Raw genomic sequence first — 25,742 nt, 5'->3', positions numbered from 1 at the left:
CCCTTTGTTCAAGAGCAGACAAATATAACTGTTAATTCCACTTTAATTGAATAGTTTGGTGTTCAGAGACTAATCGAAAACGTGTTCGTTGCCACACACAACCACTTTGATACAAAGTATTTCCTTGTGTTGTATAATTAACCAATATAGTTGTTTGTTTCACTTTAAATGAACAGTTCATTGTTTGGAGACCTTCGAAAACATGTTTCTTGCTGCACGCGACCACTCCAATACAATGTATAGCAGAAAATACTTAAGTTTACACACGCACACCGGGTTTCTCAAGCCCCAGAAACTCACTGGTCGCTTTGTTTGTGCTGTAGCATGGATCACACGGCCTACCTCCTTCAGTGCTTGGGCTCCAGTTCCTGCACCTCGGGCACTCCCGGAGTGGACCTCCACCACAGGAGAACAAGCACATTGAATAGAAAGGTAAGGGGCAGCCTTCCAGCATGGCTCCCTTCACCTTTCCTAATCTGCTCCAGGGTGTCCCCACTCACAGGCTGCACGGTTCTCTGCTGCCTGCACCAACCGCCTGGTCCTTCTCCTGTCAATGTCATCTGCCACTGTGTTTGGCTCCATTTATACATCTGTAGTCCCTTGACAGGCTGCAGGAGTGGAAGTTTATTCAGCTCTGCTTGACTCCCATTAAAGGGACATGCCTGACCTTCACTGCTCTTAGCAATCATCTTCCTCTTCCCTGTACTAGAGTGGCCAAAGAGCAGTCTTTGTTGGTCTTAGTTGCCTCTTCTTCGTCCCAGTACTGTCGAGTGTCAATTGTGGAGAAATGAGGGGAATTGGCCTACGATAGCCCATGAAGGTTGGGAAAGGATTGAGTCGGTTGTCGCTAGGGAAAGGAGAATACCATGTCTTGCCCAAGGGCACCCCACTCCCAGTTCAAGGATCCTCCACCCAGGTGATGCTCCCTCGCTTCTCCGCCCGCAGATTCGGGATCCAATGGCAATGGCCTTTCCCTGGCCACAATACCCTCCGTTTCTCACAAGACCCAAACCATGATCCCCCACCCTCCCTCCACACTGCAAGGTGCACCCATCCTGCCCTCCAGACGCAAACCCAGATGCCCAATCCCTCCCCCCAACCAATGTGCCCCCATCTCTCTCAGACCCACACCAAGATGCCCCATACCTCCCACCAGACCCCAAGATGCCACCAACCCTCCCTCTAGACCTACACCACCCCTCCATACCAGAGCCCATCATCCCTCCAAGCCCCATCAAGATGTTGAATCCCTACCTTTAGATCCACAATAACTTAAAGGATGCCTGGGTACTCCTGCTCCTAATAAAACCTTCACTAGACCCTAACAACCCAGCCAACTACTGACCTATCATGACAGTTCCTTTACTCTTAAAAATAATTGACCATGCTGCATATCTGCAAATACAACAGTACCTAGAATCTAATAATTTACTAGGACTGAGGCAATCAGGATTCAGACCTAGACACGGAACTGAAACCGCCCTTATCGACCTTAAGACTCAAATCCAGTCTCTGAAAGATAAAGGCAATCTGTCTCTGCTGCTCCTACTCGACTTATCAGCGGCCTTCGATTTGGTAAATCATAAAATATTATGTAAACACCTTTCAACAGCTGCTCACTTTTCAGACCAAGCTAACGCTTGGATTGAATCCTTCCTCAATAACAGATCTATGAGGGTCTTTGCACCCTCTGCCTCTTCCTCACCTACTCCTGTCACCTATGGTGTATCACAAGGCTCTTGTGTGTCCCCCTACTCTCTACAATGTATTTACAAACCACTTTTTGATGAGCTTGACTATCTGGGTGTCACATATACCAATTACGCCGACGACACCCAGATACTCATCCCTATCACTGGTGACTACATTGTGGATAGTGGGACACTCAACAACATCTACCTTATTATACAAGCCTGGATGGCGAAGCATGGGCTCTGTCTTAACGATGACAAGACAGAGATGCTTCTCCTGAGCTCTCCTGCGAAGCTGAACAAATTGGATGCCCTATTCTCGTCCTTCAACATTGACGGCAACATAATTAAAGTAACTAATGTGGTGAAAACATTAGGTATTTACCTAGACTCAGCACTAACACTAACCAGACAAATTAACGCCATGTCCTCCTCTTCTGCCTATACTTGTAAGCTTATTACAGCTTCCCGACCGTATCTATCCTCAGTCAATTATATTATACTAGCTAGAGCCTTAGTCCTCTCTAAACTGGATTATTGTAATGCACTGTACCTTGGCACCTCTCAACAAAACCTTAATAAAATGCAAGTTCTGCAGAATAACGCCATTCGAGCAGCGCTAAATATCCCAAGGAATCTACACAGCTATGAAACCAGACACTCTCTAAATTGGCTCAACATCAAAACAGTGTCCCTTGCTCACAAGTGCCTTTCTAACCAAGCACCCACCTACTTGTCGGACACCTTCTCCTGCCACACATCTACACGCCCTATTGGATCTACCATCAAGCAGTGCGTTAATATTCCTAGCTTCAGGCAACAACGAGCAGGTGGGGCTAGCTTCCCTGTCCTGGCGGCCAAAATTTGGAACGCCCTCCCATTGTCCTTAAGAGAGGAACCATCCTTCCAACTATTCTGCAAAAAGACCAAAGTATGGCTCCATAAGCAAGATTCCAGACCCAGCATTTAAAGTGCACTGTGAGTCACTTTTTGTGTATATTGTACTGACGCAAACTTGAAGCAAATTTTCTTTTGTACAGAATTTCAATCCTTGATCCACAGGTTGCTTCCATTATGTATATCCAGAAATCATGTACATATTATTGTAGTATCAGGGATGGTAAGAAGACATCTGGATTCAGGTAAGGCACAGGAGACTTGTATATATAAAAGGAGTAAGTTTATTTATAAGTTAGAGTCACAGGGCTAGTTATATAGAAAGGGGCAGGGAGCTAAACAGATGACATCCTTTCAGTAAGGTTCTCCCATCCTGTGTTACCAACTGTAGTTCTTGGAACCTTCAGGTCCCATCACATTCCATATGACATAGCTGTGTTCTACCATCAGCAGCACTGTGTGCACCCAGTGCAAATAGATAAGTACAACACTACAATTATGTCTTGTTTTATCGTTGTATATTTACAAAGCTTGTAATATTTTTGCTATTACTGGTCATCATATATAAACTGTCTGTGTCTTCATAACATGTCAGTTTAGCGCCCAGCTCCCTAAGGGCTCGGAGCACTCTATAAATAAATGCTAAACTAAGGTGTTCCCGCTCACAAAAATCCCCATGAGTGACAAGATGAAGTCGGATGCTGCATCTGGTGACTTGCAGGAACTGTCCCGGTATGTACATTTTAATCCCAGCCACCAACATTTCAGTGGCTCTTGCAGCCTGGCAGTCGAAAACTTCCCACTCACGAAATTTACAATGTGGGACCCGATGACGTCGGACGCTAAGTGCCTGTAGTGAAAGAAACGTGCCCAAAGTCACGTGAAAAAGAGTAGGCGGGGCGTTGCCATGGTCCGTTTCTCAGATGGGACCTAGACAATACCAAGGTGCAGCCTGTTTCCAGTGCGCATCTGTGCTGAATTAGGCCACTGTGGGGCCGACTTACATCTGCTTCTTTACACACCTGTCTTGTCTTGTGGTCAAGGACCCACACACAGGCAGTCTTTTGTTTGGAACTACAACTCCCAGTAATGCCCTGCAACAGGGACGTCAGGGAGGAGGTCCTCTCGAGCTGTTCCCGCCGTGACTTCACTGCTTCACTACTGTAACTCTTTTAGCGAAGCCCTATTCCCAGTTGTGCTTTTTATACATATTCATTGAGGTTACGAGAGACGTATTGACTTTTTGAAGGCAAATCGCAGATTGCACGAGATCTGGTAACTGGTATTTTAAGCATTTATGCTCCGTTTTCAGTTCTCCATGTGCCGTGCCACTGCCTGACATTGTGAGCCAGGAACCGAGGATCCACACATTGAAGTAAGTGGATTTGTCTTTGCGGCAGTGACTGCGTTTATTTTGTATAAACTTTAATTCCTGCTTTTGGCCAGTTTGCCTTGTTGGAGTGTCGCCCAATGCAAACGGTAAATACTGCTTTCAATCCGTCATGACACCGGATTGAAAGCAGTATTCTTATTTTTTTTCTGCTTTAATTCTTTTTGGCCAGTTTTCCAGGGCTTAAGTTGAGGGTACACGTGGAAACATTGAAGGTCCTTTGAATTACACTTCACCACTGCACTATATAACCTCATGAAAAATAACAAACAACTAAGGTGAAATGTCCAATTTCGGTACTGCAAGTTCCAGGGAAAACCTTTTGTATTGGTTCTTGGATTTTAAAACATGCACGCATGTTAACGTTTCCAAAAACTCTATTTGAATAACATCTTGCCTTTGTGCGTGTATTGATTTTTATGGAAGGCGAATGCCATTCGTCCTATGCAATTTGGGTGGTTATGAGAAGCCAATTTAATGAAATCTCCATATTTCATGTTGAACTGCACATTTCTGACTGTCACATTAGATTGCGTTTGTTGATTTGCCCCTGCAGTTTTTGCCTTATGTTTTTGACAGGTGGGTGGAGCCGTGTGCAAATGGGCGGAGTCTTGTGTGGCTGTGGGCGGGGCATACTTCTCAGGTTTTTTGATTTTCAAACGTAGGCAGTTATGTCTCTGGGCTGTACCTGCTCGGGCATCATGGTTCAGTATCCTCTAACTGCTAATTTGCCATAATGGGACCCGTCACTGCTTGCGTAACTGGGCATTTGTACTGTGCTAGAAGTGTATTTCAGAGTTCAAAATTGCTGTGAGCTATGTAGCTCCTGTTGGAAGCCTAGAGGTGGCTGATTAGCGCAACTCCCAGCTACTACCAGGAGCTTCTTCTGACTCCCAGAAAAGCTTGTGCCGTACACAGTGGTGCTTTGGGGAACCCCTTGAAGTGATTCAAATATATTGGGTCACATGCTTCCCATATGTAAGTTTAAGTTTGCTACTTGTCATTTACTACATTAGCTCCTTGTTCGCCGGAGATGGCCCCTGATCACTGGTTGACGCCAAAAGCAGTCTTTAGTTCATGGTCATCAAACCGTTTCTTGCAACAACAAAAAACCCAAACCTACGCTAACTTGATCGAGATAATGGAATTGTGAGGGTTGTGCTGATTGGCGTAATTTCCTCTAGAGGTGCTTTTCTTGCTGAGCATATATATTGTCTCCTTGTGCATAATGGAATTTGGTACTGCAACACTAACTAGGCACATATCATCTGGCCTTATTTTGGTAAATGTTTCAAATAACTGGGCACTGCTGTGCTAACTGGGCATAATGAAAGCTGGGCTTTCTGTGATGATTAAGGAAACTGGCATTTCTCATTGGTGTGGTGAATGAGCATAATACAAATTCTTCTTAAAGTGTTAACTGGGCAGAATGAAATATGCCTTTACTTTGCAAAGGGGGCTTGCGTTACTACCGGGATGTATTGGAGTCTCTCTGGCCTTAATGTGCTAAATTGCCCAGGGTTCGAAATTGATGGGAGCTCGGAGCTATTTAGCTCCTGCTTGTAGGCCAGAAGAGTCTGGGTAGCTTAACATCAACAGACACTAGGATCTACTTTTGTCTCCCCATGTCAACTGATGATGAATAAAACGTATGTGAATTTAACTCTGTATTTGGGACAACTGTAGCATTTCAAGCATAATGGGTTCGTTCATAAATAACAGACAACATGTATGTTTGCATCTTATATGGAAGCTAGATTTGTGTAACTTTATGTACTAGCTCCCCAATAGTAAGCTCCTGGTCACTGGTTAATGCTGGATACCGAGGAACTGCTTTTAGTCCCTGCTTATTCTTAGTTTCGATCCCTGTTGCCTATGAAAATATCTCTTTTCTATACAAACTAAACATACTACAAACTTAGTAGTGTAACTGAGCGTAATGCAGATTCTTAAGAATCTTACTACACTTGCAGAGCAAGTGCCTTAGTTTATATACACAACCTAACCGAAATGCACTTGTCTCATTGCGAAGGGTGACATATATTTACAGGTGTTTTCTGTAAAATGGTGTATGTCACCATAAGCGCACTTAATATTTGGTGCAATGCTGCCGCTCAAAGGCCAGCCGTGCACAGTGAGACTTATTTGCCATTTACTGCAAAGTTTCATAAAATATCCTTGCCGATGCGAGTGGGTTAGTCGAAATGGGCAAAGCCTGAGTCTTACTCTTATAAGTGGGCCCTTCGAATCACACCTTGTATTTTTACCTGACTGGTAACTGGACATAGTAATATCTGGCTCTACTCTGCTAAATAAGAATAGTAGAACATGGTCACACTTGGATAACTGGATTGAATGGAAGCTTTCACTATTGTGTTAAAAGCGGCATGATGGAATATTAGTGTTTCGCTGACTGGGCATAAGGGAATCTGGCTCTGCTTTTCTGAATGTTAATGGCATTCAAACCCCATGTACTATCTGAGTATAATGGGCACTGCCGCTGCTATGGTCGCTTGACATAATGGAACAGGGTCATGCTGTGCTAGCTAAGCACATTTGAATCCATCACGGCGGTGCTAATTTGGTATAATGTACTCTAGCCATGTGCTAACTGGGCATAATGCAATCTGCTCCTTCTCTGCATGATTACAATGGCAGAGCTTTGATAACTGGGAATGCAGGATCCTGACATAACTGGGGATGATAGAAGCTGGCTTTGCTGTCTACACTCTCGTAGTGGGATTGTGCACTGTTAACTAGGCATAATGAAACATGGTACTGTTTCTCCCAATGGGGAATAAAGCATTCTTGCCTGAAATTATTTTTTTTAGTCCTGCGTGCATGTTCTACACACTGAAGCAGTTAAAAAAGAAAAAATATGCATGGGTATGCCCTCTTCAGTCTTCTTCACACAAGTAACATTGAATAAGTAAAATCCAGGTCCCAGAGTGCTACTTTCCAAGCACACTTTCCCAGGCATCAGGAGATAGTTTGCTGCCGATCATGCAGTAGGGCAGAATAATTGCAGAGCAAAATGTTTGTGGTGGGTCGTAGAGTCATGCTCAAGTTACAAGAGGAGTCAAACAAAGTCCAATTGGAAATTTCCACAAACACAAGTTTGCTTGATGGGTGAATTTATTTGGACAGCCGACTCGTGTTTCGACCAGCCGGTCGTTCTCAAGGCTGTAAGTCCCCTAGGATAAATAATAATAAATCATAAATAACCATGGTAGAGATGCACCAAACATTTTAGACGTAAAATGAGAAAAACAAATTAAAAAGCAAAAGATCAAAATAAAAGAATTGTTACATTTACATGATATATATTGCAAAATGCATGTCATTATTTACATACCACATTACAAAAGACAGGCAGAAGGGTTCAAGCAAGTGATGAATGTTGTTGATAAATCAACCAGATGAAAATAAATTATCACAATGGAGTTCAAAGAGGGATTTTCCTAAACGGAAACTGTTCAGTAATTGGTGATCATTGTTTGAAAACCATGCAATATTAGTCTTCATATTTGACATGCATCTATATTAGTCACTACTTTGAGTTAGGACAGATTTTCCAAAGAAATGGTCTCCCAATCCGTTTACCACTTTGAATTCCCAGATTCATTGTGGCTTAAAATTAAGTCAAAAATCAATGGACAGTGCCATTTGTCAATTTGTGAATATGAATTGAAACTGTGGTGAGAATCACCTATTCCCATCCCTAATGAGGTCATAAATTGGCCATAAAAATATGATTCCAAAATTGTGTAGTGTGAGAACACGTGGTAAGTGAATGCTGTGTTACCCGATTGATGGTTCTTCCACAATAAATGACTGTAAGTAAATCGTAGAGATAACAATAAAGCATTCGCAGTAGCAGTCTTTGATTTAAAAATAGAAAGGAGGGGACCCCAGATGCACCCAGAGCAATAGGTGCCCCACAAGCTGGCGTGAGCGTCTTATCGAGGGATCTGTACCCTACCGTATATGGAAGATTAGATAACCCATCTAATCTGCAAAGCACATAATGACATGACAAGAAGCAGGAGGAATCTGGCATGAAACGCTAGCTAACAACCTGGCCCAGATGCGCAGGAAGACCCAGCTGTTGTGAATTTCTGACACAGCGTTTGCAACACATTTTTCGTCCTCGAATGTATATCTCCAGGTCAGTCAATTGTTCACGGAGTTAATTCCACAGATAAGCCAAGTGGCTAACCAACGTTAGACATTTCTGGGAGTTATGTGGGTTAAAGCATAGGACAGTTTTGTTGGCATGACACCAACTGCTACCAGGAGCTACATTTGGCTCACCAGGCAATCTGATGCCATAAAAACAAATCTATGTGGCATTAACTCTGTTATTTGGGTATTTGCATATACGAGCATAAGGACACAGCTAGAGACAGTTAACGCATATACCCCATTGTTATCCCGTGTTCATGTGGTTTATAGCGCAGCAGCGTGTGGCCAGCAGCCCACATCGAAACATAACTGGCCACAGAAGAGTAATCAGGGCTTTAAGTGGGCCGGGCTAGCCGGGGACGAGCCCCAGCAGTCTCAGAAATCTCACCTAGCAACCCCAGCTGCTACAGGACAAGACTTTTCTATCTTTTTTCCTTTTTTTTTCTTCTTTCCCAAATCCTGAAGCTCCTGCTCATGTGCTTAATTCATAATGATGGCTCCGCACCTGCGAGGCATCTCTTCAAGCAAGAGATGCTCGTGGGCCAATGCCACCATTATGGAAGAAAGGTGAGGCCGCTGGAAACGGAGGCCCTTTTTTCTGAAGCCTGAAGGTCCTGCTCAGTTGCCAGAGTTTCTGGCTTTAGGAAATAAGGCCTCAGCTTCCAGTAGTCTCACCTTATTAGCCTTAATGGTGATGCTGCCCCTCCACAGTAATGATGCATGGCGAGGGGCAGCGCCACCATTAAGGCTGAAAAGGTGAGGTGCTGTCACCTACCAGGTGAATGGCACGCCCCTGTATGCTCGCACCAGATAAAATACAGCCCGCTAGGGAAAAAGGCCCAAAACACTCTTGCAAGGATAACAAGTATTTATTTCTACAAAAATAGGAATGTATCAGCAAAGAACTTTGCTACCGCAGAACGTTATGTGGTCTGCTGGCATGTGTGGTATACTATAAGCGCAAACAGCGTCCCTTATGACGTCATAATATATAGTACAAATCTACAAGACGGATTGGCAGAGGCCTATAGATGTAGGGCCTGCTCCATCTGGGATGCCAGGCCATTGGTCCATCTTTGTTCACGTGGGTGCTGCTGGGCCCATCATCTGCGGTGAGCTGACCTAACAATTAATTAGCTACTCTGACACACACTGTTATTCTTACAATTGTAACAATGCACTTAGCAGATGCAGCGATTATTTATTTTTTCTGTTTTTTTTAAATGTTTTATTTTTTTTTAAATTTATTTTGAAATTTTATTTATTATATTTATTTAATTTGTTACACGCCCAGACCCTTGGGTTTCACGGCGAGGTTGCAGACAGCTTATCACATTTCTTGTACAATGTTACAGTAGCAGTTAGAAAAACAGTAGGGCAAGTGGCTCTTAAAAAGTGTAGAAACAATGTAGAAGAAAAAAACACAAAGTAGTTCCAATGAGGAAACAATGAGATAAAAGGTATATCCAATGCGCAGTTCCAGAAAATACGCAATCGCATCAGAATATGGAACCAAAGGTCATCTGCCTGTATGCAGGGTTTATTGGTCATAAACAGCCGACACGTGCTTCGACCAATCTGGTCGTTATCAAGGCGTGAATCCAGTAGTAAAATGAGTAATTGCTCTAAATGATTAGAAAGTAGTAAAGCAGGATAAATACCAACAATTGGTAAAATCTTAGAAAAAGTCAAATGGTAAGGAAATCTGAAATAGCATAGATGCTAACACGTGTCGGCTGTTTGTTTCCTGGTGCTTCCTAGGGTGCGCCAGAAAAAGGTTTCCATCGCAGCTGATCCACACACTTATATTAATTAGTGGTATTCACTAGCGCACTGCTACATTACGACCCCCAGGTTTTTCTGCTGCTAGTTCCAATGAGGTCCTGCATGGTTTATGGATAGTCAGTGAGGATAATCTGTGTTAGGTAGGTGGAGGTGGGAGGGCCTGGTCAATCAGTATTTGTTAAACAATCATGTCTTCAGTGATTGATTTATTTTTAGATTTTTTTCTTTTTTAAAGCTTGCAATAGTTTCTTCATATTTTGATTCTGAGTGGTAGGGCGTTCCACAGGGTGGGAGCTGGGACTCTAAAACTGCTCCCTCCTGCTTTGGTGCTTTTATGGCGCCGAATTTCTAATAATGCCTTATTATTCGATTTGAGTACTCTGCTGGTCATTTTTATTTATTTATAGCATTGTTAAGGTAGCTAGGGGCTTTGTTCATGAGACATTTGTATACAATACATAAGGTTTTGAAAATGATTCTAGCTTTGATAGGCAGGCAATCATTTTCTCGCCTAATGTTGGAGATATGGTCTGATTTCTTTATGCCTAGAGCCGCCCTAAGAGCTTTGTTCTGCAGAAATTGCAGTTTGCTTATATTGGCATTAGAAGTTCCTAGCAGGAGGACGTTACAGTAGTCGAGCTTGGTTAATATCAACGCTCTGGCTAGTGTTATACAATTGGCGGGTGTAAGGAAGTGACGGCTCAGCGCAATGAGTTTGGCTGTGTATGCTGTGGAGGATGAAAGGGCTGAGATGTGTCTACACATGGTGAGATTGGCATCTAGATAGACACCAAGAGTTTTGACTTGCTTGAGTACTGGTATCAAGGTGCTGTCAATATTAATATGTGTGTAATCAGGATGGAGAGAGCTTATTCTAGATTCGGATCCTATGACGAGAACCTCGGTCTTGGCTTGGGGAAGAACCGAGGTCACACTAACTCGCACACACTTCACTAGCTCCCAGACAGATCAGCACCTTAGTTTTAGGCTATAATTCTGATGCCACCTTGCACCTCGCTACACAAATCATGTGACCCATTTCTGAAGGCACGATAGCCTTGCCTTCTGATCTTAGTTCTCGATCGAGCAGCGTAAAATTTTTATGGTCGGTGGTCTGGGTTTGAATGCGGGGGTCATGGGATGAACGCATGGAAAAGTTGTATTTTTCATGTGGGGAATGTTGGGTGCAAGAGGACTTTGCTATCTGCTCCGTGGGATGCTACTGCCAAGAGGAACTCGGCTCCCTTCTCATGACCTTGCAGGCCACATTCTTCCTAGGGCGTGAGGGCCTGTATCTTTCTGAACAATGGAGAAGGTTGTGGATCTCTCAGACCTGGCCAGGGTTGGGGTGGTGTTTGGGCTCATGCAAAGGGCCTAATACTAACTCGTACTGTTCACTGCGCGCTTGGGCCTAACTTCTAAGATGGCTGCCACTTGCCAAGATGGTGTTCAACGCTGCATCTACCATACAGCTTATAATACATGCACTAAGGTGATCACGCACCCCCTTTCACCCTGCTCTCTGGATGTGCTCTATTAGTATCTAGTTCTTGTCCGGTATCGTCTAGGGTGGGTGGGAAGATCCTCTCTCCTTCCCAACATTCCCCTTTCGTTAATTCTGTATTAACGAACTCCCACGCACTGTCATTTGGCAACTAAATTCCAATATGTTTTCCTATCAGCCTCAGGGCACAGTTCCACCTTTTATGACGTTGAACCCTTGCTCAGTGTCGTTGGCCATCTGCATAAGTTCCCAGCGGACAATTTGCAGTCATTTGGCATTGGCTGCAGCTTGCACTCCAGGCAGTAACAACAAGGCAAAGAAAGTCTCTGCTTTGGTGAAGAGACGGTATTCATCTGGTATTTCCTCGAGCAAGCTTGATGAGTCTTTAGACGGATAGTTCTTTTTCTTTTTGGCAGGGTTATAGCTTTTTTGTTCCCAGGCAGGGTTTGGAACTCTGGTGCTGGCAAAGAGTTTCTTGTTTCTTTTACAGGGGTAAGAAAGGAGGTAGGGGCAAAAGTGTCTGTTGACCCCGCACCCCACCCACTCCCCCCAAACCTCCCTTGCACATGTACTTCTGGGATTGCAAGTAGGGTTGAGTGCAGTGTGGCCAGCAAACAATAGTCCCTCCATGATGGTGGGAGGTGAAGGTACGCCTGTTGGCCGCACACCCTGTAGTAATCCATCGCTGCCGCTGTGTTTTTTCTTGAGATCTGGAATGAGAAAAGTCTTGTTGCACTTTTCATAGGTCCCTACAGATACTGTTCTGGCACTGTAAAAAGAAAGTTCATATGATTCTTCTCTCTGTATTTTCACCGGTTTCTCCATTGCCTCAATCCATGTTAGCTTTGTGATATGTTCAGTCCAGAACGGTGCGCACACTACTTCCACTCATGCTAGAGCCCCTTCTTGGTATCCTATTAGACCCTCTGCCATGCATTTCACAGTTGTTTCCTGCCACTTGTTATTTGTGTATTTCAGTCCTTGTACCACCAGGTAGGGTCTCCTCATGCATTTGATGTCTTTTGTATTTGTGCTGCGCTGCAGGCTGCCCTGATCAACGAGTTAGAGCTGTACATTATGTGTCAGAAAAAGTGCCCCTGAGCCTACATAGCGCAAGATGTACTAGGCATTGCGCCTCTAGAATTGATACTTCCTGTGGTACTAGGACCTTGGGTGGCCCTGACGCATGCAGTATCAACAAACACACATAACAGCTACCATTCACTTTTTTTCTCCCCACTGAGATCGTGTCAGTATATCAACTATTAGACATTTCTGGATGACGGACATCTTCCGTGCCGTTCAGGCCAACCCCATGATAAGCATCATACTTTGCCCTTTGTGCTTGTCTCTTTGTGCGTTTGGGGAACCTATATACCCATTCATAACATCGGCATTAGTATTTACATCAATAGGAGTTGTTTGTAAAAGGCAGTGTGGATTTTGGGAAACAGTCGGGACCTAGCAGCATATTCTAACAATCCAGTGCAAGGGGGGAGGCGGGGGGGGAATCTTACTATTCTCAGAATTGTTGACCTGTTGATTCATAAAGTGGGGCCTTGTGGACAGTACATATTCGGTTTCATTTGAGTAGTGTTTAGTTTTGTTCAAGTGGACATTTGACCTATTATTTACAGTGATATTAAAATGTCCTCCTCTACCGCCATAGCCCCTCTTTTATATGTCCCATTAATATAAAAAACACCCCCAAATAAATCCCTAGACCAAACATTGATAGCGGAAACCCTCTAACTTCACTGCGAGAGGAGTGAAAAGCCCACCTTGAATGGTCCATTGAATCTGTGGCTATTCCGCTTGCGGACAAAGGACTGCACGTAGACAAGTTCTCTGGGCAGCAGCAGCTGAGTGGGTAGGGAATCAGTCTTGGAGTCAGCGGTGGTGCCTGGTACGTCTTTGGATCGGGGTGGTGCGATCTGTCAGAAAATACGTTTGAGTGCTCGTGTTAATGTCAAATAGTATTTAAATCCATCTTGTAAACAGCTGCTGCCCTATCTGCATCTGACGCTCTCTTAATGGGGGGTAATGGAGCGTGAATGTGGCGACCACTAACCCCCCTCATGGGGTGACGGGTGGTGGTCGTTACTAGGCTGTGTTCGCAAACTAAACAGTGCATGGGGTAAGTAATGCACCCAGTTTTTCTTCAACGTGGTGCAAAGCTTGTATAGTTTACTTTTGAGCAGTCGGTTGATCCTTTCCAAAACCCTGTTGCCCTGGAGGTGATAAATCGTACACATCCGTTGTTTAATGCCAAGCAGTGCAGTCCTCTCCTTAAACAACTCGTTGAAAAAGTGTGTGCCATTATCTGACCTTAACACATCACACACGCCCCATTGGGGGAACACTTCGCAGCCAGAAATTTGACCGCACATTTGACATCCAGATGTGCACAAGGACCTGCCTCCACCCAACATGAGAAGGGGCAGATGACAGCAATCGGATACCGTGAGCCGCTGCACCTCTCGCCCATATCCGCATAGTCTGTGCAACTCGTGGAACGGCTGGATGGGGCGGGGCAGAGTGCCTCTCAGTTTGTGCAATGTCATGCCTGCGATTAAACTCTGGCACGTGGTCTAATCACTAAACTTGTCAAGTGTTCCTGGATGTTTGGAATTAACTAATCCTCTTGAATGGCAGTAGCAATGTGGTGCTTGGAGCTGTGGGATGGGTGATGGAGCGGATCAAATGCTATTCTCAACAGGTTTGTGTGACATTACCACTTTTCCTGTACATTCCTGCCTCCATGACAAATCATTGGGTGATTGTGTGCACCGCCTTTTGATCCACAATTGTTTTTCCTCTTCTCGGGCCCTTCCTTGTAACTCAATCTGTGCTATGGGCAGGGCACTGTATGAGACAGGTGGCTGGGCAGGGGTTGTGGCGACATATGCTGCTTCAGTTGGTACTGGGCGATATGCTGCTGTTTTGGCCATGGTGTCTGCAGCAGTGTTCCCTGGTGACACTTCACCTGTGTTGTTTGTATGGGCGGCACATTTAACGACCGCCACTACAGAAGGCTGGGAAAGTGCGAATACTAGCTTGTCTAATAACGCAGCAGGTTTTACTGGAGACCCATCTGCCCTCCTGAAGACCCTCCTTTCCCACTTTGAAATACCGGCATGCACCATTGGCACCATTGTAGTGACGTATACTGAATCTGAATAAATGGTCATGTGGCACCCCTGAGATGATTGCAATGCTTCAATGAGTTCTGCTGCCTGCGCTGAATAATGCATGGCTATTCTTTTTAAAAGTAATGTCTCGTGTTCACCATCCACTATGCGTACCACCGCTGCACCAGTATGCCTGACACCCGTGCCCTGGTCAATTGTTGCTGACCCATCAACGAAGAGAAACCGCCTTGACCCCCCCCTCCCTCTCCCCACCTTCTCGCGTGGTCTGTCCTTTGCTTTGGGAATGTCATCCTCCTCCCCCTCATATGTGATGCAGTCATGTCTGGCTAAGTCCTCATAAGTGCACATTTTTCTTAAAATAGTTTCAGGGTCCACTGTCTTACATTTTACAATGTGGATATTTGGGCTAGAGAGAATGATCTGGTATGAAGTTGCATTAGTAGTCAGGGTAGATTTTGACCTTTCTAGGATGGCAAAGACGGCATGTTCCATGTAGAGCGCATTAATGAACAGCCCATGACAATTGTGGAGCTCTTCTCAATAGCAAAGTCACAGCTGCAAGTGCTTCTTCGCAAGCGAACTGCCCTTGCATCCCATAACATGCCACTGTAATAGGCCAATGTCGTGAAGCCCATTGTGCTTTTTTTGTGTAAACACAGCAGTCCTGAGCAGGCAGTTTGAGTGTGAGCGCAAGTAAAATTCCTGTGTATAGTCTGGGGTCGCCAACACGGGTGCAGTTGAGATCACCTTTTTGAGTTCGTCAAAATTCTGCATCTCTTTCACTGTCGTGGGCTGGCGCATACGGACGCAGCTCGGTCAGGTATTTTTTGTTTGCCGTTTGCTGATATCAACTGTCCTAGATCTAAAACCTCTTGTAGACAGTATTATAGTTTTGCTTTGTAACCTTGTACCTCTTGCGAGCCAGAAGCTGCAAGAGTGTAATTGAGTCTTGTCTGCATTGTTACTTCGTGTCACCCCATACCAGCAGATCGTCCACGTACTGGATGATCGTGCTGGACACATTAATTTTTCCTAAATCTGCATGTAGTATTCTTTTAAAGATACTAGGACTCTCACAGTACCCCATAGGTAATCTTGTATGCTCGAACCTCATTCCCCACACCCCCATGAGAAAAGGCGGTGAGGTGCTGTGAGTCTAGGTGCAATGGTATGGAAAAGGAGGCATTCTTGAGGTCAACCACCGAAAAATGTCACCTCCTTGGGGATGTTACACAAAATTGTGGCAGGGTTAGGAACCACGGAAACTCTTGCTGCACAACATAATTTAGGGGGCTCAAATCCTGAATCTTTCTCCAATTGCCCCCCCATTGACGTTTTCACTGGGTAGATAGCTGTGTTGTATGGGGAGGTGGATGGTACAATTTATCCCTTGATTGAGTAGTGTATTAATGGTGTCCTTAATTCCCTCCTCTGCCTCCCAAGAAAGTGGGTATTGTTACACTCGGGATAGTACTGCTCCTGGTTTCAGTGTGATGTGTGCTGGGGTCACTCCCTGTAGGAGCCCTACGTCATAGGGGTTTGTCGTCCACAGCTCAAGGTATATCTTTAGTTTTCAAAAATTGATTAGCAGAGTTTGCTAATTAAATATTTTTTGATTAGCAAACAGACCCATTTGATTAGCAATTTTGTACTATTGTTAATGTCACCAGAAGTTATTTGTACCGAAGACATGAAATGGGCTTGGTCCCCCACTATCGCCAATAGTACACTCTTCATATCACCAATGGCTAGGAGCACCCCTGCAGTCTGTTTTTCAGATGTGTATATCCATTTTCCCGCCGGAGCACCTTGATCACATTTTTCTTATCCATCTGCACCCAGGTCACATACTGTGCCCTGCCTGTGCCTTTGTGTCTCAGCGGCATTTGTAACCTTACTGTTTTCTCTTCCCTTCTCTTTGCATTTTCCCTTTTCCTTGCTACTGCCATATGGTCAAACCTCCTTACCTTCTCATCCCATAAACTTTCCACCCTGGGGTGTCCTTTCCGGTGCCTGCTGTGCTTCATCTTCACCATCATCCTCAAATTTATCTACTGTACTCCACCCCTCTTTACCTGGGTCTCCACCGAAGCCTCTGTCCGCTCTCATATTTTCATACCCTGTGCTGGTTGCTCGTCCGTTCTCCTCTTTCTCTATATGCACATCTTTTATTGCCGTACTATCTAGTCTGAATAAAATGTCCCCCGCTTTCCACTTGTCTAGGCCACTCCCTTTTGTCTCTCTGCTGTTTGCAGTCGCTCTAGCTCTACTTGCGCTAGCTCTGCTTGGCTGACTCTAGTGCCTCTTTTAATTCCCTCTGTCCTGCGCACTCTTGCAGTGGAGTGGCTACAGGAGTGGATATATTTGGGGGCGGCAGGCCGTTGCCCGTGTGGACACACAGATCAGGTTACTTTTCTCCGTCACTGGGAGTGCTGCCAATGGATATACGCCCTTGCGCTCTGTGCGTGTGCCGCACATCTCTGCTTGCTTGCCCCCTTCATGGGTGTTCTGTGCCCCTCCATCATTGGAGTCTTCCACAAATCTAGAATCTCCTTTCTGTTCTGCAACTGTTTACCCTTGCATTGTGCTGTTAAAAATGTAGTCATGTGTTTCCGCGACCTTTGTAAAACTATTTTTCAAGGAACCTGGGATTGGTAACCCTAGGTCTCCTGGGGGCAACCAGACGTGGTCTCCCTCTCACTGTGCTTAGAGAGGCATCAGCTTCACCTCACTGATGATCTCCAACAAGGGTGAAACACGTGTATGGGGTTGCTGGTGGTACTCTCGTTCAGGTTGGAATTGCCATTGCATTTCGGTGCTGGACTGCCCCTGGGCAGGACAAAGACTGATATGCAAATGTATATTTCCCATCTGTGAAAGGCACAGTGAGTAAAAGCAGTGGCTGCGAACTCTCAAGTGGTTAATAACCACTGAACAGGTTATCAAGTCTGTTCTTTCGAGAGAGGGGCGCCCGCTACCTTTGTAAAACTATTTTTCAAGGAACCTGGGATTGGTAACCCTAGGTCTCCTGGGGGCAACCAGACGTGGTCTCCCTCTCACTGTGCTTAGAGAGGCATCAGCTTCACCTCACTGATGATCTCCAACAAGGGTGAAACACGTGTATGGGGTTGCTGGTGGTACTCTCGTTCAGGTTGGAATTGCCATTGCATTTCGGTGCTGGACTGCCCCTGGGCAGGACAAAGACTGATATGCAAATGGATATTTCCCATCTGTGAAAGGCACAGTGAGTAAAAGCAGTGGCTGCGAACTCTCAAGTGGTTAATAACCACTGAACAGGTTATCAAGTCTGTTCTTTCGAGAGAGGGGCGCCCGCTACCTTTGTAAAACTAAAAAAATGTGTTCCAGGATTCCCTTATCATGGGTGCCTTGCTCTGGCACCCCCTCTTCCCCGTGTTTCTGTCACCCACTGTTTGTGATACTTCTCAATCTTCTCCGGGTACAAGGGCAAAACCTTGTACATGTACTCTAAGGCGTCTCCCTTCCCATTGCAGCGATATATGTGCTGTAAGGTGTCCCTAAGCTTCTAATCGTGCACTGGACATGCTGCAAAAATCATACCCAAATATCAATTTGTTGTTCCCTCCTCCCCGCCAGCCCACGTTACCTACCCTCCCCTTCACACGTCCCCGCTTTCACACTCCATACACTGCAAACACACTCATTTTTACACAACGCCCCCACCCACCCTCCCCTTGGGCCTCTACCCTACACAATAACAATAAATTAAAATGACAATCACTACTATTCCCGAGCCCACTAATTATGCGAGGCTCCTATTTATTTCCCTTTTCTCTGTTACACAATAAAAGTGGTACCACCAACTCCCCTCACTTGGGGAGGTTTTTGACATCCCTGTTTTCCTTTCCGTAATATACTCCTTAAAAATTAAATAATAAAAAAACTAAAAATCACACCCACACTATAAAACCGACCTCCTTCTCCACGTGCTCGCAACCCACACTTTCTCCCGTATGCCCTTCCCTTGTTATCCCTTGCAAGGGTATACTCACATAAGCGTGTTCACCCAAACTCCTCCATCACAGGGTTCCAACACCTGCCTGCACTCTTTCGGGAGCTGCGCCCCGCTTCTAAGAGCAGACAGGAATTCTGCAGAGACAGTTTCTGCAATACTCTAGGATATGTGTGTTTGGGAGTGGTCGCTGCAGGTCGGTGCGGCACCCTCGGAGAAGCGGCCTGGAAGCCTCCGTCAGTGCGGGTGTCGCTGGGATCACATCGGGGTCACCAAATGAAGGCACACCCCTGTATGCTCACACCAGAAAAATCAGCCCGCTAGGGAAAAAGGCCCATGACACTCTTGCAAGAACACCAAGTATTTATTTCAAGAACAACAAATATTTATTTCTACTAAAATAGGAATGCATCAGCAAAGAACTGTACTGCTGTGGAACGTTCTGAGGTCCGTTGGCATGTGCGGTGCATTATAAGCGCAAACAGCGTCACTAATAACGTCGTCATATATAGTGCACGTCTACAGTACGGATTGACAGAGGCCTATGGATGTAGGGCCTTCTCCATATCGGTTGCCAGGCCATTGGTCCATCTTCATTTGTCCATCTTTGTTCACGTGGGTGCTGCTGGGCTCGTCGTCTGCGGTAACTGACCTAACAATTAATTTGCTACTCTGACACACAATGTTATTCTTATGATGTTAGCAATGCACCCGGCAGAAACAGGGATGGGCTCGGGAGAACCAAGGTCACACTAATTCACACACACTTCACTCGCTCCCAGACAGATCAGCAACCACCAAGGTCATCCACCTTAGTTTTAGGTTATAATTCTGATGCCACCCTGCACCTCGCTGCACAAATCACGTGACCCATTTCTGAAGGCGCGATAGCCTTTCCTTCTGATCTTGGTGATCGATAGAGGGGTGTAAAAGTTATACAGTCAGTGGTTTGAGTTTGATGGTGCTGTGGCATGCGGGCGTCATGGTATGAAAGCATGGCAAAGTTGTATTTCTCATGTGGGGGTCGTTTTTGTTTTTATAACATTTAATACCTGAGTTTGGTTTCTAAGCGTGGATCCGGGATTCAAACAGCTGTTGCTCTGCGTGGTCTTGCTTCCAATACCAGCACATTGCCCCTGTGCTAATCCGTTTGGGGCAGGAGGGCCTTGCTATCTGCTCCGTGGTGTGGTACTGCCAAGTGGCAGTACCTGTACAATTTTGAGTAGGAGACGTTCTCACATTACCGCTGACACCAGCGCCTAGACGCCATTGGGCCTTAGTTGCGCTTTATACATTTTCAAATAATAAGGTGTGCGGGCCCCCTTCTCATGACCTTGCAGGGCACATTCTTCCCAGGGCCTGTAACTTTCTGAACAATGGAGGATGTTGTGGATCCCTCAGACCTGGCCAGGGCAGGGGTGGTGTTCGCGCTCATGCAAGGTGCCCTAATACTAATGCACAAACTACTGTTCGCTACGCTTGGGCCTAACTTCTAAGATGGGTGCTGTTTGCCAAGATGGCGTTCACCCCGCATCTACCATATAGCCTATTTTGCGTGCACTAAGGTGATTGCACTCCCCCTATATGTGCACCTCCCTGCTCCCTGGATGTGCTCTATTAATGTCTAGTTATTTTGCGGTATCACCTAGGGGGTTGGGAAGACCCTCTCTTCTTCTAACACAGGCAAGTCTTTAGCAAATAAATGCAGAGATCTGCACCCTCTCCCCCATTGGTGGGGGGGTGCTGATCTCTACAAAAGGCTACCTGGCAGAGTGCCGGTAGCCCATTGAGCCAGGGATTGTTAAGGGGTGGCCTATCGAGCCGGCAGGCGATCCTCCCACCCCTCCATTAGGCCATGCCCCCTTGATGAGCCCCTGGCATTCTCAGCTCAGAAACTTTCCTCTGCACCCCCCAGCAGATTGCACACAATCATGCTTAGACCTACTTATTTTGAAACTGTGTTGTTGTAAACACCAAGTATTTAAATATATAGACAAAACAGAGTTTTCTAATAAAATCATATTAATGTAATTTTCCACTAGTAACAAACGCATAAATTGAGCAGGATATGCCCAGGGACGTCATTTCACCAAAATGCCAGGGGTAGCGGAAGTGACATCACACAACCCTTGACCCCCTGATGACATCACAGGAAGTGATGTACTTTGACCACGCCCCAAAGTGATATCGCGAGTAGCGATGGAACACGACATTTCACCCGTTGACAAAACAGGAAGTGGTTTCACATAGCATTGTACACTACGAAAAATATAGTTACGATATCACTATGTGATGTACATTCATACAAGAATGGATCGCCATATGTATCATTAAGTTAATTGTGTATTGGTCCATATTACCAAATAACTGTGTATGCAAGCAGACGACCATGACCAAATGATAAGCGTAAGTGCTATATAATAACACATCATTAAGCGCTTTATATAGAAAAAATATACACCCAATATCACTCAACCTGTGTTGGTACTCATTTATCGACCTCAGAAGGATGAAGGGCTGAGTGAGGCGTTTAAGAACAGACTCAATCAGTGACTCACCCCCTGAAGTGTGCCTGAAATAAACATTTAATGAGGCGAGCAATTATTGTATAGAATTCCAGAAAGACACATTATTTTGTATTCCTATTCTTTCTTATTTAGGGTCAGTGCTGAAAGTGTTAGAAGAAAAATAAGAACAGGAATGCCACAAGTCTTTTTTTTTTAAGGGGCCTGAACAAGAAAGCCAGCCACCCCAGATGTAAAGAGCCACAGCCCAGGAGCTTGCATTACTAAAAAACAAAAAACAAAAAAATGTTTTTTTATTTTATTTTTTTTTTTAGTAGAGGTCGCAAGGGAGACCACAGAGGTCGCAAGGGAGACCTCAGAGGTCGCAGTTGCGACCTCTGGCGACCCCCAAATGACGTCCCTGGATATGCCAAAGGGTGAGGCGCCGCTCCTAAGCACTTTCTTTTGCATTTATGTGCACAGTAGAAGAAAGCGAATACAAGATATTAAAAATAGGTTTTCTTTAAATAATGCAAATGAAACTGCAGGTAACACTGAACATTGGGTGCCAATGAAGGTGCCATATCCATCTGTGTCTACGTGCATATTCCAACCATTCTTGGAGATAAATGACAGGGATTTTCTTGAGGGCGCAAAATCATTCATGAATGTGCAGATCTATATTTGGATTTTCCGACGATTATTCAGTAGTTTGTATTCATTATAAATTGCTTTATGTGCCATGTTTTTAAACATTATTTGTTTAGAATGTTCATAAATCTGCTTCTGTTGCACGATCCCAAATATGGGTCTCCAGGGCCAAGACGCCATAGTCCTTGAAAAATCTTTCCAAGGTACTCTAAATGTAAGCAAATATTTTATACATGAGTGCTTGCGCCTGGTGCCAAAGCCGTCTGGCGAGTTCTGCTCCGTCCTAGAGTTGGACTGCTTTGTCCAGCGTTCTACTTTTCGAATGCAGCAGCCCAATTTGCAGTATCGTACGACCAGGGTACTTCATGGCCACCATCGATTAGAAATACTATTTTCACATTTATTTATCACACTTATTATTTATTCTATTCTCTCCTCTGTCCGCACTTCCCACTTCTCCCCCTCCACGCACGTCCCCCTTTTCCATGCACTTGCGTGTTCTTAATGTCACTGGGCCTAGTAAGGTAGTAGTTTTGTCCTCCCCTGTTCCCTCCCTTTGCTTGGTGGTGCTCTGAAACACTTGTGTATGAGCGCGATCTAAATAAAATATATCATATCATATTTCTTCAGGGCTCCAGGTGTTTCTGAGGGTCTGGGTGGTCGAAAACCGGCTCCAATTTTTGGCTCTTACGGTTGGTCTGAAAACGATACCAAGGATTTTTACAAAGGTGCTCACTCCCCTGGTGGGATTCCTGCATGAGAACAGAATCGCGGTTGATCCTTACGTTGATAGCTGGATGATTATTCCCTGTCAGATACCACACAGCTACGGATGTCAGGTTCATGTGTGCCGTCTTGGTAGCCCATTGGAGGGTGATGATCTACAAGAATCAGAGCTCACTCCATCCCGATGCTTGGAGTTCATAAGAGTCCTCTTCAACAATATCCAGAACAAAGTTTTTCTTTCTCCTTGCTGGGGTCAAAATATGCTGGGACAAGTGGCTACCGGTCTGGCAACCCCCGCTCCAACAGCTCATCAGTGGTTGCAGGTACAAGGGGAGTTTGCAGCATGTGTCTACAGTGCCATAGAGCGGGCTTCACCTAAAGCCTTTTGGTTCACCATCTTCTGAACCACTGGAATCCTCAGGAGGGTGAGTACGAATCTCTGGTTCAGATGTCAGTGGAAGTGGCCCAGTCCTTGCAATTATGGCTGAGGGAACAGACCGTGGCAAAGGGGTGTACCCCAGATCCAGTAATTAGACCAACGGAGGCGAGCCTCTTTGTTTGGGGAGTGACTCCGGCACAGGAAAAGTAGCAGGGTCGGTGGTCTGCATTGGAGGTTTCCAGCTCTTTTAAATTGGCGAATTGGCAGCCATCGCTGAGTACTTCAGGGTTTTGCTCCTTTACCTCTCTGAGAGAGTGCATGTTTGCACAGACAATGTTGTGGTAAAGTGTTACATCGGTTGTTCTCTTTGCAAGTCTCTGACGGGCCTGGACCTAGCTCTGTCAATCTGCTCTGGGAAGATACTTTCTTTTCCTGCTTGACTGCCTCATAAATACCTGGTGTGGGCAAAGCAGGTGCTCTCATCAGATCCTTCCCTTTGTCACAGTAGTTCATGCCCCAGATATTTTGTCGGAAACTACCCGTTCATAATGCCCCCTCGTGGACATAAACGCCAAGAATGAGAAACCGGCACAGAGCTAGTATGACAATCAAAGTTTTATTCATACAGATTGCGCTTGAGCTGAGCACGAACAAGAGCAACAGCTTCATTCGGGGCTCTGTTTTCTTGTTACAAAATCTTCATGTTTATACATTTTGAACAGCAGTATTACATGACGCATGATTTACCACAAAAGGAGCACAGCAAACATAATACACACAAGACATATTCGCAGTACACAATGTCAGTCAGCCATCTGGTGTGCTGCTTCATGTTTGACAGTTTGGAATGCACGTGGCCAAGCAAGACATAATTCGCCAGCTGAGTGTATTCCTGTCTTCCAAGCGACACTCTGAAAGAACTGCTTGTTCATCAAGTGGTCGTGCATATGTTTGAGCTAAATTACAGTTTTCCAGATTTGCAGCCTACAGGGATGCCCATGGATGGACATGATTCCGTCTGGGATCCATCACCCATTATCTGTCTAGCTTCAGTTCCTGCAGCATAGATTCTTTGGTTTGGGGGTACGGTGCTCTGATTTTATGGCTGAAGAGGTTTTTGTACCCCCCTGCAATTTCCCCCAATCCCTCAGGTCCCATAATACCTCAGGTTCCCTAATCCCTCAGGTCATCACCAAGCTACGACGGGAAGAGCCCCAAGTCCTATTGGTCATTCCACTATCAATGAGGCAATCGTAGTTCCCTCTTGTAGTTCAGCTGGCCTCTCTTCTCTCTGGCATGCTCCCCATTTTTCGGTCTCCTGTAAAGTGGCATCCACGGACCCTCGTAAAACTACATCTGTCAATTTGGAAACTGAATGGGAAGGGCTAATTGCTAAGAATTTCACCAGAGGTCGAAGGTATACTACAGGGAGCCCACAATCTGTCTAGCCTTAAGGACTATGACAGACAGTGGGTGTCTTTTTCAAGCTGGTTTGAGCATTGTCACCTCGCACCTGTCTTGTGACCCGTTAAACAGTCTAGATTATTTTTATTTTTATGGGATTGATTTTTGTTTGGCTGTATCATCTTTAAGAGCTCAGCTAGCCGCAATCAGAATGGTCACGCAATCTTGGTGTGACATTCGACCAGTGGAAGCTTGTGCTTCCAGGTTGTTTCAGTCCCTACTGAAGGAACAGCCTCCTATGCGACCCAGCCCATTTCAAACCTCTGCTAGGGGTCTCTCTCAAGGTGCTTACCTTAATGGTGGTATTTCTTTTGGCGGTTACTTTCGCCAGCAGGGTGGGGAAACTGGGGGCTTTGTGATGTAAAGCTCCATAAAATAGAGCTTGCTGCTTCTGGGTTGGACTTAAGCTTTCTCCATCCTTTCGTCGTAAGAGTGGCTCTGTGCTTTATACTGCACAAGAATGTGTGTTCCCTATACTTTCCACTCAACTCTGTGCCATCTCCTGACCAAACCATAATATTCAGTGCTTAACCTGTGCATTTTTGTAACTGTTTCGCCCCAACTCCCCCGCTACCCGACCCTCTCCCCTACCCCCCTCATAGTACCCCAAACTTTGACTATACTCGATCCTATACTCTTTCCCCCTTCGTCCCCCTGCCCCAACCCGGCCCTGTCCAACAAATATATGCATTTGCATTGAGGGCGACTGCTACCATGGTGAGTGATTGACTCCTGCGAGGTTACCATAAACACATCAAACATTGCATTATTTGGGTGTGGTACAAAAGTAATGACAGATTCTAAGGTGCCTCCAGTGCCTGCCTTTGCGGCAGCGCGATATTTGCCTCTACAAATGATGCAGCCTCTTCCGGAAACATAAAGTTTGTCTTACTATTGTATTGTAGACGGAATCTAGCGGGGTGCAACATGGCCTAAGGGATTCTCCCCCCCCCCCCACAAATGAGCATCTCTCCTGTTGTTGTACTGCCAATGTGTAGTCTGGAAATATACAGATCACGCTGGAGCCCATCCTTAATTCCTGCTTTTCTCGCGCCGCCTTCAAAGCCAAATCTCTGTCCCTGTAGTTCATCATGAGGCATGCTATTATTGGCCTAGGGAATCCTCCGCGTTTTGGTTTTGCCATCAGCACCCTCTGCGCCCACTCCACTACAACATTTGAGATCATCCAGGGTCCCCCAGCAGTTCTTTCAGAAGGTCTTCCGTTGGCATCTCCATCGGGCCTTTTAGAGCGCCCTCCGGCACACCTATAATGCAAACGTTATTGCGCCTTGATGACGCCTCGAGATCCTCACACTTCATCTTAATGCTGCCCAAATCTTTTGCCGTAGTTGTCACTGTCCCCTGCAATGCTGTTATGGCATCTGCTGCCGTGCTAATCCGCGTCTCAGTCTCTGTAATGCGT

At 45.4% G+C, this 25,742-nt stretch overlaps 1 protein-coding gene across 1 annotated transcript in view; it reads left to right on the top strand.

Moving 5' to 3' along the window:
- The first annotated feature begins 3,505 nt into the window (after window positions 1-3,505).
- The window catches only part of RFC4 (replication factor C subunit 4), a 302,679-nt gene continuing 280,442 nt past the window's right edge, over window positions 3,506-25,742 (top strand). The window contains exon 1 of the mRNA XM_069618636.1: window positions 3,506-3,963. The gene's annotated coding sequence lies outside the window, so the exon portion shown is untranslated. The remainder of the gene's footprint in view (window positions 3,964-25,742) is intronic.

Source organism: Ambystoma mexicanum, chromosome 10, assembly GCF_040938575.1.
Source record: "Ambystoma mexicanum isolate Mex_15411 chromosome 10, UKY_AmexF1_1, whole genome shotgun sequence".
NCBI lineage: Eukaryota > Metazoa > Chordata > Amphibia > Caudata > Ambystomatidae > Ambystoma > Ambystoma mexicanum.
This window is presented reverse-complemented; position numbering and strand designations above follow the sequence as displayed.